The sequence below is a fragment of the Diceros bicornis genome, chromosome 32 (assembly GCF_020826845.1).
Source record: "Diceros bicornis minor isolate mBicDic1 chromosome 32, mDicBic1.mat.cur, whole genome shotgun sequence".
Lineage (NCBI taxonomy): Eukaryota > Metazoa > Chordata > Mammalia > Perissodactyla > Rhinocerotidae > Diceros > Diceros bicornis.
The window spans coordinates 32,915,684-32,933,104 of NC_080771.1; the positions used below are offsets into that span (position 1 = coordinate 32,915,684).

At 42.5% G+C, this 17,421-nt stretch overlaps 1 protein-coding gene across 1 annotated transcript in view; it reads left to right on the forward strand.

Moving 5' to 3' along the window:
* Positions 1–17,421, forward strand: part of CDH13 (cadherin 13) — a 1,007,607-nt gene that overhangs the window by 973,241 nt on the left and 16,945 nt on the right. The window lies entirely within an intron of this gene.

Consider the following 17,421-nt stretch of genomic DNA (forward strand, 5'->3'; position numbering starts at 1 on the left):
AGTAATTTTTTAAACGCCATCCAGTGTACACTTTTCAGTTATAAATATATTTTTACATTTTTTCTGATACATCCAGAGATGTTCTTGGGAAGAATATAAATGTGTGGGAGCAGGGAAAGCGAATGTTTGAATACACAGTGAGTCGGTCATATCCCCAAGTCCTGGAATCTTGGGTCTTTGTCCAGTGGGAGGTCAGAGCAGTGAGCTCACCGTGCTCCCTCCCGGGCAGGTGCTGAGGTTAGGAAGCCGCGTTGGTGTCCTTCCTCTTGGAGTCACGCTCGCACCTGCAGGGAGAGTTTTCTCACTTAATGCAAATTCAGAGAAAGTCCCAGAGGACATCGCCAGCCCTGACGATTGACCTGTTCCCACAGCCTTTGTCCTGTTATGATTCGCTACCATAGAAAGACATCAGGTGCTCTCAGCCAGGAGCTTCCTAATCACAAAACAATTGCCGTGCATTCAAAAGCTAGTAAAGCAACACCACACGCCAGACTGTTCTAGAAGCTGGGGATACAGCAGGGAACAAACGAAAACGACTGTCCTTGTGCAGCTGACACGCTTGTGGAGAAAGGAAGAAAACTCAGTAAAGTGTATAATATGCTTTTCGGAAAAAGGAAAACATACTATTTATGTATGAAACAGGGAAACAGGAAAAACAGATAGCAAACGAAAGTGTGCTACGATTTTAACTACGCAACCCTGGGGAGCCTCGCTGAAGCAGTGACAGTTGAGTAAAAACATGAAGGAAGTGGGGATGGGAGCCTGAAGTTATAGAGCAAGGAGGCCGGGGGCTGCAGCAGAGAGCATGGGTGGTGTTTGAAGGGCATGGGAATGCAGATCGTGTAGGGCCATGTGGCCCCTACGCCGCCCTTGGCTTTTACTTTGTGTGAAATGGGACACCATTGCCGAGTTCTGAGTAGAGTTCAATGTGCCAGGATCATTCTGCTGCCCTATTGAGATCAGACAGAGGAGACAAGGACAGGTGTAGGGAGACCTCTTAGGAGACCGATGACAATCTAGGCACCGTAGAGGCTTGAACCAATAATAGGGGAGGGGCTGAGAAGGGATCAGATTCTGGAGATACTTTCTGGATTTCAGACACAAAGCTGACAGGATTTACCATTGGCTGAGCTGGGGGCATCTGAGTTGGTTTGGGGGATGCTAAGCTGAAATGTCTATGTGTGAATCACACAGGAAGATTTGCTCTCCGTGTTATTCCTAAAAGCCAGCTGTTCATGGTTCAAGGGTCAATGTGGAGTCCTATATATCAAAGTGGATATTTATAGGGCTCTTTATATGTGCCTTCATTATGTTCAGTGACAGGTCAACTGAGAATTCCCAGACCCCATCTCTATAGGCTGGGTTCTCACACCCAAATCACGTCAGAGAGCATGTGTCTAAGAAGTGTGCGATCAGCACGGCATACGACAGGCAGAGAGGGCTTCACAATGAAGTCAGCCTTTGAGTTTGGTCTTGAAAGACAGGTAGGATTTGGAGAAGTGACAGGGTCAGGAGGTGGAGGCGCCTGAGAGCATAGAGCAGAGGAATCAAAACTAGAAGGGAGTGTGGCACGTGTGAGAAAAAGAAAGAGATGAGTTGTGTCCCCTGTTAGTGAATACGTAGAAATCTGTTTGGATGGATATGAAACAGTCGTCTCTTCAAACCATCTCAAAATCCAGACAAGTCATTTGATGGAGCAGGCAGCCAAAAGGTCCCGTAAGTTCTTGAGGAAGAAATTGACGTGATGAAATAGCACAGAGACATTCATCAACTGAGCACTGGACCAGACACTGTGCTTGGTCCCGGAGACTCAAAGACGAATAATACATGGTCCTTGTGCTCAGTGAGCTAATGTGTGATTTAGGAAGTTAGGCAAGGAAATAGAAGATCACAATAGAGCATCATAACTGTTTGATGGAACTATGCACAGAGGAGCCCCTCGTCCAGCCTCAGGGGTGATCACGGGGAGCTTCTTGAGGGGACATCTAAACCAAGTGACGAAGGATTGAGAAAAGGTAACGCATTCTAGTAGAAGGCTGAAATAATATGGATATGTGGGACACTGAAAAGTTGGTCAGTCTCACTGGAGGTTAGCATGGTAGGCTCCCTATGTGCAAAGACCAGAGCAGAGAAGTGGGCAGGCACCCGACTGTTCTCAGGTTGGAACTAGGTCTTGTGCTGAATGCCCAGCTCCTGTCACAGTGCCTGACTTAGAGCAGGCGCTCACATATCTGTGAAATTGATCATGAAATGCTCTGTATGCTATGCCAAGGAGTTTGACTTGATCGTGTTGCCTCCTTGCCTCCAGAATAAACTTTGTGCTTTCGAAAGATAACTCCTTTGGCCATGTAGAAAATGGATCACAGGATGAAGAGATGTGAAGCAGGGAGCCATTAGAAAGCTGTCGCAGAAATCAGGGTCAGAGAAGCGAGAAGCGTGGGCCTAAACTCAAGCAGTGAAGTTTGTTTTGGTGGAGTGAGCCTAGATCTAGGAAATACATTAAAAGCCACAGCAGGTGTCTTAGTTGAAGGAGTCAGGGTAGGCCTGGTGGCAATAGAAATGGACCAGAAAGAATGAATCTAAAAAACATCTGGAAGGAAGAAGCAAAACTTTAAAAAAAAAAAACATACACACACACACATACTAAATATGAAGTAGAGAAAGGTGATACTAAGATTCCTAATCTAGAAACCAGGAATGATTATTCCATTAACAGAAACGGATCTGGTTTCAAAGGATTGTTTCCCTGTTGCCTTTATGGGGTGGACGTTGAGATGAGGTCCCCTGAGAAGCTGGCAACACGGGACTGAAAGGGAGGTAAGGAGACTTTTCTTAGGGAGTCACCCACGCAAAAGAGATGGGAACCATCAAACGGGTACGTTCTGCAGAAGGACTAGGTCTAGACAGGAGAGTGAAGGGCATAAACAGTGGGTGACAATAAGCCAAGAATGTGTAAGATGCTGTTCAAATCAAAAGTATCAATTGTGGATCAGCTCAAGTAAAGATTTCAGAGTTTTGTACTGCACAAAATTGTCTGTACTTGTAGAGAAAATTCTCAGCTAAGAAAACCATGGAGGAAGGTTGAAATGCAGCAAATAGTATAGTTGTCATTGCTTTAGGAAATATTTTATGCAATTATTAATCAAAAAAGATTGGGCTTTTTTGAAGGGCTGGCCCTGTGGCATAGTGGTCAAGTTCGGCACGCTCCACTTCAGCAGCCCAGGTTCACAGGTTCAGATCCCAGGCACGGACCCACACCACTTGTCAGCCACGCTGGGCCAGCGACCCACAGACAAAATAGGAGAGGAAGATTGCACAGATATTAGCTCACAGAGAATCTTCCTCAAGCAAAAAAAGAGGAAGATTGGCAACAGATGTTAGCTCAGGGCAGATCTTCCTCACCAAAAAAAAAAAACTAGAAATGAAGTACACTTTAGTTTATGCCAGAAATGAGAGCCTTCTCTCCAGGTGTAACTGAACAAGCTGCTTATAGACTCTGAGGTTCAGTTTCTCCTTCTATAAAATGAGGAAGATAATCCCTACTTATAAAGTTGACGTGAGAAATGAGAAAGTAAAGTGCTGTGCCCTCTATACTCCCCATCAAAAATCATGGTAAACGTTCAATAAATGTTAATCCTGCCCCAACGGGGGTTACAGAAGGGAAAGAATGGAGCCAAGAGTGGTCCAAGAAAAATACAGCTTGAAATCTCCTTCTTGTCTAACTCTGTTAATGCTATTATCAGACAAAGAAATTCAAAATCTGGTGTCACAGATGTTTTCAAAAGGATAGAAATGTCCCTGAAGATGTAATGGTAAATAGAAAACAGGTTGTCATTAATATAGAGAACCATCATTAGAGATGATAATATTGAACAAGGCCCAAAAGGCTTAGAGAAAAAAAGAGCAAAAATTTAAAAAGAACTCATAAATCAGAGCAACTTTTGTTTCAAGGCTGCATTTTGTCACTCACCAAAAACTTACCTCTAGGCATTATGTTTAACCAGGAAAACCAACACTTACTTATTAGATCACTAACTGATGTCTCAATTTTATACAAAGTAAGCATTTGATTTTATTAATTTTATAGAAATTCAATGTATTTGATGGAATGAAAGAATAAGGATTTTTTGTCATATAACACTGGAAAGCTAAAGCAAAATAAATTTATTTTCTCCAAACAAGGAGTTGCTCAGGAATTTATGCCAAAATATGTCAATAAAATATATGGCTATAGCAACTTCCAGGTAGGATGTAGTAGACCAATGCCCCACTGCAAAAACTAGAAGAATCTGGATGGATTACAAAAATCTTAATTGTAAAGGCATCAGAGAGCTGCAGAAGCAGTGAAGCCTAGATCAATTAAAATACCAAAGAGGGAAGAACCATTCTAAAAAGAGTATAAGACAGACAGAATTTTTTTCTCTTTGGGGGGACATTTTCTGATTCTGGGTGAGAGTCAGTCTTGACCCAGGCAGAGGGCCTGGGATGAAGGGAAATAAATCAGAAACACTTGTGGTAGTGATGTGGTGCTGGCGCAACAAAGTGAAAACTTGCCCTTAAACATGTGGTTGCATTTCCCCCATGAACAAATGCCTTTTAAAGGACAGAGCGAAATCTCCTGGGGTCTTATGAGAAGCAAAGACCTAACAAAGGAAGAAAACTCACCTTAAACACACAACCATTCTCTCTTTAAGACATTTGTCAGATTTTGAAGGTACAAAGGGTTGGAGGATGGAATGGTTGTTGCTATAGACTGAATATTTGCATCCCCTCCAAATTCATATGTTGAAACCGCATCCCCAATGTGATGGTATTTGGAGGTAAGGCCTTTGGGAGGTGCTTAGGCCATGAGGGTGGAAGCCTTCATGAATGGGACGAATCTCTTTTAAAAGAGACCCCAGAGAGCTCCTTTGCCCCTCCTGCCATGTGAGGACACAGCAAAAAGACTCTATACTGAAAACTACAAATCATTGCTAAAAGAATTTGTTTTTAAAAATCCTATGTAAATAGAGAGATATACCATGTTCATGGATTGGAAGACTCAATGCTATTGAAATGTCAATTCTCTCCAAATTGACCTAAAGGATTCAATGCAATACTACACAAAATCCCAGGTTTTTGTTTTGAGGGGAAGAGGAAGCAACTGATTATAAAATTCATATGGAAATATAGGGGCTAAAAATAGCCAAGGCAATCTTGAAGAATAAGTTGAAGGACTTACACTACCATATAGCCAGACCTATTAGAAAACTATAGTAACTAAAACTGTGTGATATTTTCACAAACAGAAAAAACTGACCAGTGAAGTAGAATAGAGAGTTCAGAAACAGATCCACACATACACAGTTCCTGATCATGACAAGGACAACATGGCAGTGCAGATGAGAAAGCACAGTCTTTTCAATAACTAGTACCGGGTTAATTGGATACAAATATGAAAAAAATATATCCTGACCTCTCCCTTACACCATATACAATAATCAATTCTACATATACTACAGATAAAATATGGAAGGTAAAATAATACAACTTTTAGAGAAAAACATCTGAGAACATAGTGATGTCCTGGCATGGGCAAAGATTTTTTTAAACAGGACACAAAAGTACTAACCACAAAAGGAAAGAAAAATGATAGATTATATTAAAATTAAGAACTTCAGTTCATCAAATGATACTGTTAAGAATGCAAAAAGGTAACCCACAGAGAAGATATTTACAATACAAAGAAATCCTACCATCTGTACGCAAAAAATGCAATTCAAAGAGGAATGAGTAAGGGACTTGAACAGATACATCACAACAGAGGAAATACAAATGCCAATAAATATACGAAGAGATGCTCAACTTCATTAATCAAGGAAATAAAAATTAAATTATACAAATATAAATTAAAATACAAATTAGTCAAGGAAATGGAATGAAATGTAATACAACAACACACCTACAAAATGGCTGAACTGAAAAGATGGAAAATACCTAATGTTGGCAAAAATGTGCAATTATTAGAACTCTCACATCCAGCTGGTAGTAGTGTAAATTGGTTCAACCACTTTGGAAACTGAAAGTATGAACTAAGACTGGACATATGTATACACTATGATCCAGGAATTACACGCCTAGCTATATATCTGACAGAAATCTGTATATGTGTTCACCAAAACACATGTGCCAGAATGTTAATAACAGCACTATTCACAATAGCCCAAAACTGGAAACTATCCAAATGCTCAACAAAAGGAGAATAAATAAATTGTGGTGCATTCACACCATGAACTCAACACAGCGTTGAGAAGGAATGATCTGCAACTCTTCACAATGACATGGATGAATCTCGAAAACACAATATTGAGGAAAAGAAGCCTGCCACAGCAGAGCACATTCGGAATGACTGCATTTATATAAAGCTCAAACACAGGCGGAACTAATCATCGCTGCCGGATTACCTAGTGGATGGGTTTCTTGATCTTGTAATATTGGACAACCTGGGTGTGTTCAGATTGTGAAAATTCTTCAGTCTGTGTATTTACAAAACATGAACATTTCTGTGTTTCAATAAGGACTTAAAAAAATACATGGCTACACAGAGAGCGTGTACCTGGTCCACTGTGCCTTTCCGGGGAGGGCTGTAACCATTCCCGTGTTCTCTAAGGACCTCTTTACCCCAGAGCTAGACTCTCAGCATCTTATTATTCTAAGGAGGGACAACCCCCAGCTGCCGGGGGGCCAATCCTGCCAGGGAAGGCGAGCAGTAGGATGTCTGTGGAGAGAACAAGGCACAGCATTGGTCTGCGGTCCCTATGATACTTTGCAAGCGCAGAAGCAACACCATCATAACTTGTTACACACAGCTCTACTCACGTGGTTCAGAACAATAAGGCAGCATCAAAAGAGAATCTTCTTTTAAGTACCTCTTAGAGACTAGACACTGCGAGATCAGAATGGAGGAATGTAAAAAGACAGTCAGAAGCAGGGCTGGAAACCTGTTCTGAGGTGAACAGAAATAGAAAAGCTCTTTGGGCCTACCTGCGTGGGGTCCCAGAGCTAGTCTAGACAGATTCTAGAATCATTCTTCTTAATAATATTGATAACGCCCAGGTAATAGACGATTTGGGGAGGAAAAGACACTTTGTCCCTTCCCTACAGATAGAGGCTAAGTTGTAACCATAGAATACTCACAGATGTACAAGGCACTTTTCTTAAACTGTTATCAATTTTAATGAGCTACAAATTACCTAACTACATTGTTTCATTATAACTGAAAGGCTTTTGTTTTGCTAAAGCAGGATTGGCTGTATGAGGTTAAATGATTGGAAGAGTAAAGCCTTTAATCCTATAGATTAATAAGGTATGACCTTTCATGTTGTCAAGCATTTTATCTTTAGAGATGAATACCATCATCTACTTTATGCGGTCCAGATTTTCTGAAAAGGTTAAGATAGTGCCTTCAGAGTACAGGAACTCTTTTATTAAAGACTTCAACGAACACAGATTGCTGGCCTGTCTTAAGAAAGGGAAAAAAATAACAAGGAAAATACCAAGATGGAGAGGGAACATTCGGGAATGCAGTAAGATAGAATCCGTTTGGGGATGTGCTGACAACGGGGCAAAGCCGCAGCAATTAGCACTGGGCAAATCCGGGTGTGATTGTCGCTCCTGCTCAGATAATCACCAGAGAAGCCAAATGATAGTCTCACTGTCTTATGTGGGCTGAAAACTGTCACAGGCAATTTCTCCTAAGAGTTCTGGAATCCCACAGGGGATGGTCGTGGGCAGGAAAGGCGTAGCTGGCCGCTGCTTCCTGACTTACGTTTTGCTCAAGATTCTGCTAGGCTGGTCTTCCTGCCTGCTTCTGACCTATAACCTCGTCGTTCACTCATCCTTCTGTTCTGAAATTGTACAAGGGTCAGAGTTCCACAATTGTTACTGGATGGCTCTTATGCCCTCAGAGAAGATCTAAATTCTGACTCCAAACACCAAAGACAAATATTTCACTTCAGTAAGTCCAAATGCCCTTGCTCCTAGCACCTACGCTATGCAGAGAGTTTAAAGAAAAGTAAAAAAAAAAATTATCCCTTTTAATTCTTCCTAGGGCTCATTGCATATGACATAGTTTGGACCAGGAAGCCCATACTATCGCTAGCGTCCATATTAAGTCTTTATATGATTATCAAAAGTGCCACATTCCCCATCCATTTTCATTTAAAGAATAAGGGAATGATGGTATAAAAACAAGGCAAATTATTGCTAAACTCATCAGCACGTTTTCATGACTTAGCAACTTGTATAAAGTATGTTTGAGTCTGTCAGTGAAAAATTGATGTGGATTACCAAGAAGACGCAGATATAGAACCAAACCTAAAAGCTGTAAAATTAAAATGGAATAGACTAAGATAATGATTTTTCATAGGCTAAGATAGATCATGTCCCCACCCGCCTTTTCCCTCACTCCCTTATATCATGTGTTCTGATAATGCCAGCTGATTCAAAATTGAAGTATTGTGCAAAGCACATGTAGATTGATTACAGGAAAAAAAATGTTACTCAGCCCCATACTGAAATGACTACTAACGATTGAATAACAACGGCCCCCAAACTGGGGGCAGCCGGGGATCAGAATTTCAGAGCGATGCCTCAGTTTGGGGTCTTTCTCTTTTTGTAGATCAACCAAGCTCTAGACTGCATGGGGCAATGTAGTAAGATTATTTAGATTAATTCTACTTAAAAGAGGCTAGTTTGGGTAAAATCAAGCGATTAGTTACAATGGCAACCCAATTAAGCCAGTTTAACATCCCTTATCTCAGCTGTTATCGTAATTGAGGAAGAAAAATAAATTGAAGAGCCAGCCATCATTCCTCATTATTGCAAGTAGCAGTAAGGTATCAATCATGTCGAAAATACCAGCTACCATTTTGTCACCGACAAAATGGCCCAATAAAAGATCTCTTGAGGGCCAGCCCGGTGGCGCAAGCGGTTAAGTGCGCGCGCTCCCGTGCGGCAGCCGGGTTCGCTGGTTCAGATCCCTGGCGCGCACCTATGCACCACTTGTCAAGCCATGCTGTGGCGGCGTCCCATATAAAGTGGAGGAAGACAGGCACGGATGTTAGCCCAGGGCCAGTCTTTCTCAGCAAAAAAAGAGGAGAATTGGCAGATGTTAGCACAGGGCTGATCCCCTCACAAAAAAAAAAAAAAAAAAAAAAAAAGATCTCTTGAGATCTGGTAACAGAGAGGCTGCGATCAGAGCCATTTAGAGGGAGCACGCACAGTCCATAGAGAGAGTGGGGGCCTGGTGCTCCACTGCACCTCAAAATAAGCCAGCTCCCCAACTCAGCTGTGCTACCATAGGTGTGCGACTTATGCCTTCTCAGCCTCAGTTTCCCCACCTGCAGAGTGAGGACAATGCCACCTGCCCTGCTGGCTTGTTATAAGGACTGGAAATCATGAATACAAAACTCCTGATGCCTAGGAAACACCTAATAATATTTAAGTCAACTGACTTGAACTGAGTTTCGGACTGATTTTCTAAACTTATCATTAAAAAATCATCAGTGTCTGAGGCAAGCTACAAAATGCCATCTGATGGCCATGCTGGTGGTGGTCTCAGCACTTTTCTAGGGAAGGGATGGGCCACAAAGCCCTCCACTTGGAGTAGGGCTCCAAATCAAAAAATTAGCCAGAAAATGCCACCTTCAACATCAGCATCAATTCATGGAATTTGCCTCTGCCTGAAGGAGGAGATTTAAGCCAATGTTCATCTGCCTGACATCAGGACATTTCCACGTTGACCAGCCAAATCAACCATCTTAAACATAATGTTTTCAAACATTCACTTGGAAAAGAAACTGATTTGGGCATTAAAATACTGTCTGCAACTCCCATCTACACCAGTCTAATTCATCCTGCCAAAGTGTCTCTTAGCTGGTCCTCCTCTGTATTCCCTATTCCCCAGTTTGGGTAATAGCATCACCAATTACGTGGTCACAGGCTAGAAGCCCATTCCCTGACACCCCTACCCCATCCCTCCCAATCCAATCGTCCCTCTCTGTTCAGCATCTTGAATGCAGCCTCTGCTCCTGTCTCCTGACTCCCTCACATAAGCCTCCTTGTCTGCCCCTGTGCCTGTCCTGGCATCCCCGCTGGTCTGCCTGTGCCCTCTCTCCTCTCAAGTCCATTCCTTCCTGTGCCTCCAGCCTCCTCTGCTTTTATCAAAGCCATTCTCATACTTAAAAGTCTTTGAGAGTGACGTCAGCATCATGGCAGAGTGAGCTTCCCCCATTGAACTCTCCCCCTCTAAGACACAACGAAAGAGACATTCATATTCCAACAGAAGCTATTCACACAACACCGGGGACGTCTGAGGCACCCAGGTAGCCATACACCCAAGGACTGAGGTGCTGGAATCCCCAGAGGAAGTGGAAGGAGGTAAGAGGAGCTCCCTTCCTTCCCCAAGGACTGCAACCCAGAGACTGAGACCACATGGCTCTCAGAGCGAGATGAGGGGCAGCTCGCCACGTGAAAACTGGCACTCTCCAAGACCCTTCACAGCCAGTGCAGATCCCTCTATGGAGGGAGCAGAACTGTTGTGAGGGTACTTTCAACAAGCTCGCGCCTCAGGAGAGCAGAGAGCAACAGCGAGGCGAGAAACCTCTGAGATCAGGGAGGCAAAAGTAAGTGCCCCTCCCCCACCCAGCCCACCTGACTGGCGCTTCAGCTCAGCGGGGCTTCAGCTCACCCCCATCCCCAGAGGCAGTGGCCCCCAGGTGCCTGGGCATAACCAGCAGCAGGGCGAGCCTGCACCCCGCACCAGAGGCAGCGGCAGCTCAGGCCCCACCACGCCACAGCCCCAGCCACTCCAGCTGGACCAAGCCACGGCCCCAGCTGCCCCGCTCCATCATGCCACAGCCCCTACTCCTTTGGCTCAACTGTGCCCTGCCCCCAGCTCCTTCAGCTTGACCCCGCCCCCTCCCCCTAGCTCCAGCGGCGTCAGCTTGGCCTGTGCTCAGGCTCCAGCTGACTTGGGGCCAGCAACTTCGGGCCACCGCACTCCAGTTCCAGCTTCTTTGGCCGAGCGGCACTCCAGCTCCTCCTTCTTCGGCTCAGTGCACTCCAATTCCAGCTTCTTCAGCCCAGCACACTCCGGCTCCAGCTTCTTTGGCCCAGCGGCGCTCCAGCTCCTCCTTCTTTGGCCAAGCGGAACTCCAGCTCCAGCTTCTTTGGCCCAGCGGTGCTCCAGCCCCTGCTTCTTTGGCCCAGTGGCACTTTAGCTGCAGCCGCTTCAACCCACCTGCACCCAAGCCCCAGCTGCTTCAGCCTTGCTGCACTGTAGTCCGAGCTGTTCCCACATTCCAGCTCCAGCTGTTCCCATGCTTCCCCCCCGCCGCAGCCATGCCTCAGATCAGCCAGGGGCCGACAAGAGGGCCTGTGGATTGAGGTGGGCCAGAATACACAGCCCTTGATCCCCACTCAGAGGCAACAAGAGGAAACTGTGACCATATACTTTCACTATGAGGAAAAGTAAGCCAACACCGACAGGAACCATGCAAAAATATATTAAATCTCCAGACTAAAAGGAAAATGACAAGCACCCAGAAGTCAACCCAAAAAGCATAGAAATGTGTAACCTCAATGACAAAGAATTCAAAATAGCCATCATAAAAAAGCTAAATGAAATACAAGAAAACACAGACAGACAAGTCAACGAAATCAGGAGTTTCTTCACAAAAGAGATTGAAACTATAAAAAAAAAAACCAATTGAGAAATCTTAGAGATGAAAAACACAATAGAAGAGATAAAGATAAATATGGAAGCCTTAAGCATCAGAGCTGACAATATGGAGGAAAGAATTAGCAATATTGAGGACAGCAATGCAGAAATGCTCCAGATGGAGGAGGAAAGAGAACTAAGACTAAAAAGAAATGAAGAAACTCTCCAAGAAATATCCGACTCAATTAGGAAATCCAAAATAAGGATTATAGGTATTCCAGAGGGAGGAGAAAGGGAAAAAGGAGCAGAGAACTTGTTCAAAGAAATAATATCTGAGAACATCCCAAACCTGGGGAAGGAGCTGGAAACACCAGTGAATGAAATAAATAGATCTCCTAAATATATCAACATGAAAAGACCCTCTCCAAGGCATATAGTAGTAAAGCTGGCAAAAGTCGACAACAAAGAAAAAATATTAAGGGCAGCTAGACAAAAAAAAAATAACATACAAAGGATTTCCTATCAGGCTCTCAGCCGATTTCTCGACAGAAACTTTACGGGCTAGGAGAGAGTGGAACAATATATTCAAAATTCTGAAGGACAAAAACTTTCAGCCAAGAATACTCTATCCAGCAAAAATATCCTTCAGATATGATGGAGAAATAACAACTATCCCAGATAAACAAAAGCTAAGGGAGTTCATTGCCACAAGACACCCAATACAAGAAGTGCTCAAGAAGGCCCTCATCCCTGAGAAAAAAAAGAGAAAGGGGGTTCAACTTTTTAAACGAGGAGGAAAATAGGTCAACAAAACCAGAAAAATTGCAGTCTCTATCAAAATAGATCAGCAAACACTTAATTATAAAACCAAAGATCAAGGGAACATAAGCACCAAGCATAAATATAACCTCATCATGTTAAACTCAAACTCATAGTACAAGAAGGAATAAAATGTGACAACAATAACTTAGAAGGGGAAGAGAAAAGGGATTGAATCAACTTAGTCTAAGGGAACAAAAGGCCATCAAAAAATGGACTATCACATCCACGAGATTTTTTATTCAAACCTCATGGTAACCACTAAACAAACAATCAAAATAGAATCACATACGATAAAGAAAGAGAAAACTAAGAGAACCCACATACAGAGCTACCAAAATGAATTGGTAGTCTGAAACACATGGGAGGAGAAACAAAAGAAATGCAAAAGAACTAGAAAAAGAGTGATAGAATAACAACAACAAGCCCCCATATATCAATAATTACCCTAAATGTAAATGGACTGAACTCTCCAATCAAAAGACACAGAGTGGTGGGATGGATTAAAAAACAAGACCCAACAATATGCTGCCTCCAGGAAACACATCTCAGCTCTAAAGACAAACACAGGCTCAGAGTGAAAGGATGGAAGACAATACTCCAAGCTAATGGCAAACAAAAGAAAGCAGGTGTTGCCATACGTATGTCATACAAAGCTGACTTCAAGATAAAAGAGGTAATGAAAGACAAAGAGGGGCAATATATAATGATAAAAGGGACACTCCACCAAGAAGACATATCACTTTTAAATATATATGCACCCAATATAGGAGCACCAAAGTACATAAAGCAACTATTAACAAACCTAAAAGGCGATATTAACAACAACACAATAATAGTAGGGGATCTTAACACCCCACTCACATCAATGGACAGATCATCCAAACAGAAAATCAATAAGGAAATAATGGACTTAAATGAAAAACTTGATGAGATGGACTTAGATATATAGAGAGCACTCCATCCAAACACAGCCGATTACACATTCTTCTCAAGCACACATGGAACATTCTCAAGAATAGACCATATGTTTGGAAGCAAGGCATGTCTATATAAATTTAGGAAGATTGAATTCATAACAAGCCTCTTTTCCAACCATAATGCCATGAAGCTAGAAATCAACTACAAGAAAAAAACCAGGAAAGTGACAAAGCTGTGGAGACTAAAAAAAATGCTGCTAAACAACCAATGGATCACTGAGGAAATTAAGGGAGAAATCAAATCATACCTGGAGACAAATGAAAATGAAAATACACCGTACCAACCCATATGGGATGCAGCAAAAGCGGTCCTGAGAGGGAAACTCATAGCAATACAGGCCCACCTTAACAAACAAGAAAAAGCCCAAATAAGCAACCTCAAACTATGCCTAACAGAATTAGAAAAAGAAGAAAAAGCAAAGCCTAAAGTCAGCAGAAGGAGGGAAATAATAAAAATCAGAGCAGAAATAAATGAAATTGAAATTAAAAAAACAGTAGAAAGGATCAATGAAACAAAGAGCTGGTTCTTTGAGAAGATAAACAAAATTGACAAAGCCTTAGCCAGACTCACCAAGAAAAAAAGCGAGAAGGCTCGAATAAATAAAATTAGAAATGAAAAAGGAGAAATTACAACAGATACCACAGAAATACAAAAGATTATAAGAGAATACTATGAAAAACTATATGCCAACAAATTGGACAATCTAGAAGAAATGGATAAATTCTTAGACTCATACAACCTCCCAAAACTGAATCAAGAAGAAATAGAGGGGGCCGGCCCAGTGGCACAAGCGGTTGGGTGCGCATGCTCCACTGCGGGGCCCCGGGGTTCGCGGGTTTGGATCCTGGGTGCGCACCGACGCACCACTTGGCAGGCCATGCTGTGGCAGTGTCCCATATAAAGTGGAGGAAGGGGGCGGGCCCCATGGCTTAGCGGTTAAGTGTGCGCACTCCACTACTGGCGGCCCAGGTTCGGATCCTGGGCACGCACCGACGCACTGCTTCTCCAGCCATGCTGAGGCAGTGTCCCACATACAGCAACTAGAAAGATGTGCAACTATGACATACAACTGTCTACTGGGGCTTTGGGGGAAAAAAGGAGGAGGATTGACAATAGATGTTAGCTCAGAGCCGGTCTTCCTCAGCAAAAAGAGGAGGATTAGCATGGATGTTAGCTCAGGGCTGATCTTTTTCACTAAATAAATAAATAAATAAATAAATAAATAAATAAATAAATAAAGTGGAGGAAGATGGGCACTGATGTTAGCCCAGGGCCGGTCTTCCTCAGCAACAAAAAAAAAAAAAAAGAGGAGGATTGGCAGATGTTAGCACAGGGCTGATCTTCCTCACAAAAAAAAAAAAAGAAGAAATAGACAACCTGAATAGACCAATAACAAGTAAAGAGATTGAAACAGTAATAAAAAGACACTCAAAAAATAAAAGTCCAGGACCAGATGGCTTCTCTGGAGAATTTTACTAAACATTCAAAGAAGACATAATACCTATCCTTCTGAAACTATTCCAAAAAATAGAGGAAGATGGAACACTTCCCAACACATTCTACGAGGCCAACATCACCCTGATACCAAAGCCAGACAAGGACAATACTAAGAAGGAAAACTACAGACCAATATCCCTGATGAACATAGATGCAAAAATCCTCAACAAAATATTGGCCAACCAAATACAGCAATACATTAAAAAGATCATACACCATGATCAAGTGGTATTTATACCAGGGACACAGGGATGGTTCAACATCCACAAATCAATCAATGTGATACACTACATTAACAAAACGAGGAATAAAAACCATATGATGGTCTCAATGGATGCAGAGAAGGCTTTTGACAATATCCAGCATCCATTTATGATAAAAACTCTCAACAAAATGGATATAGAAGGAAAGTACCTTAACATAATAAAGGCCATATATGATAAACCCACAGCCAACCTCATACTCAATGTGGAAAAACTGAAAGCCATCCCTCTGAAAACAGGCACGGGGGTGAAGGGATACACTTATATGGTGACTGACAAACAATAATGTACAACCAAAATTTCACAATAAAAAAATAAATTTAAAAAAATGTCTTTGAACTTCTTCCCACAAAATAGCCACACTATTTCCTCCTCCTAGAACAATCTTCTCCCTCTCCGCAAAACATTGTCATTTCTAGCACACTCAAATGCCTTCTCTCCGTGAAGCCTTCTGATCCATCCTTAGGCAGTTCATTATTCCATACCACAGGCTCCCACGACACTTTACCCTCCGGTCTCTTCCTGCACTTACAGCACTATCCTGCACCTGTTTACTATCTGTTCCTGCCACACCGTTAGCGTTGCAAGAGCAGGCACCCTGTATCATTGATTTTTCTGCACACTCAGCAGGCACAGGGCAGAGTCCCAATAAGTGGTTATTGACAGAATGAATAAAATGAAACTGTCGTGATTAAACATGGCCTCCAAATCAACTCTCCCCCATTTTTTTCCTTTTCTCTAAAGTCAGTAAAATGGAAACAAAAAAGCCAAAAGGTTGAATTTTTAAAAATAGTTCAGATTTCAGATTATTGTCTCCTCTAAAAGAATTTTTGAGTCAATTATGTGAATAATTGCCTCAGTTCTACATCAAGGATTATGCATTGCAACCTGGCATTATATTTTACAAATCTATTTTGTACCACGTTTTTTGTTGGTTATATTTTTGCAAAATATAAAATGAAATTGGCAAAATCACCATTAACAAAGCAATAAAAAATCCTTGTGAATTAAAAGCAACGAGATTCTATGTGGCACGTGACGAAAACGATTTGTAAAATAATGATACTGAAAAGCCACAGTAAATGGAACATAGAGATGAACAAAACCATGCACAGAAGACCTTATAGAGAAGAAGCCTGGTTCCCTCGCACTTTTCAGCAAAGGTGAAGCTATGTGTAGAGCCCTGTTCAGATGAAGTAAACGATCTGGCATTTATTTGCTCACAGCTGCTTAGTGAAGGTTCAACAGGTTCCCAGAAACACAGAGGGAATCTGGGGGTAGTAGATTGCCCCACTCAGGCATCTTATTTCTATGAACAAGCCTCAAAAACTAGCTGGGTGCCCAGCCTTCACTCGGGGGCCCACATCTAACCTTTGGTTCCTCTTAAATTGGCCCATCCTCCTGATTTTCCCCCTAGAATATGGTGGGCCTCAAGTTCCCCTGAGACACCAGCTGAGGTTTCTCTCCTTGTCCTGGGTGCAGACTCCCTGCTCTGAGCCCAGTTCCAAGACCCCATCCCACACACACACTGTTTTCTCCCCCATGTGGGATAAGGTAGGACTTGAATATAGACACAGTCACTGCTCTCACAACAGAAGCAAGATAAAGATGGAAACTATGGAAATATAAACATACAACTGCATGGACAGAAAGAGCAATACATCGGTAGCTTTTTCACATCAACCTGAATTAATACAAAAATCTTCTGAGCATCTCTTATATACCAGGATGGAGAACAGTCCTGATGCTCAGAGCCCATGGAGCTCAGAAATGAGCTTCCTGTTTTTCCCTCTGCTCCCTCTCTCTTCCTGCATTTTGTTTTAATTTTATTTTACACAGGCAACCTCACTTTGTGTGCCATTCCCCATATAAAACCACCTGCACTCATGATTCCCGTGGTAAGACACACGCCACATGCCCAGCTCAGGGAAGATTTGGGACCAGGGCCTGAAAGTTCTTGTTGGATCCTAACATTGTCTGTGTGTGAAACCAGCCCATTTAACTGTGGCAAGACCAGGGACCCCACTCTTCTGAGGGGACTCTCTTGAGGAGATGCATTTGAGTCTAATCTCACTGGTCTAGAGACATTGGAACATGTGAAAATCTGGTCTCTTGTACGCAGATGTTCACAGCAGCATTATGCACAACAGACGAAAAGTA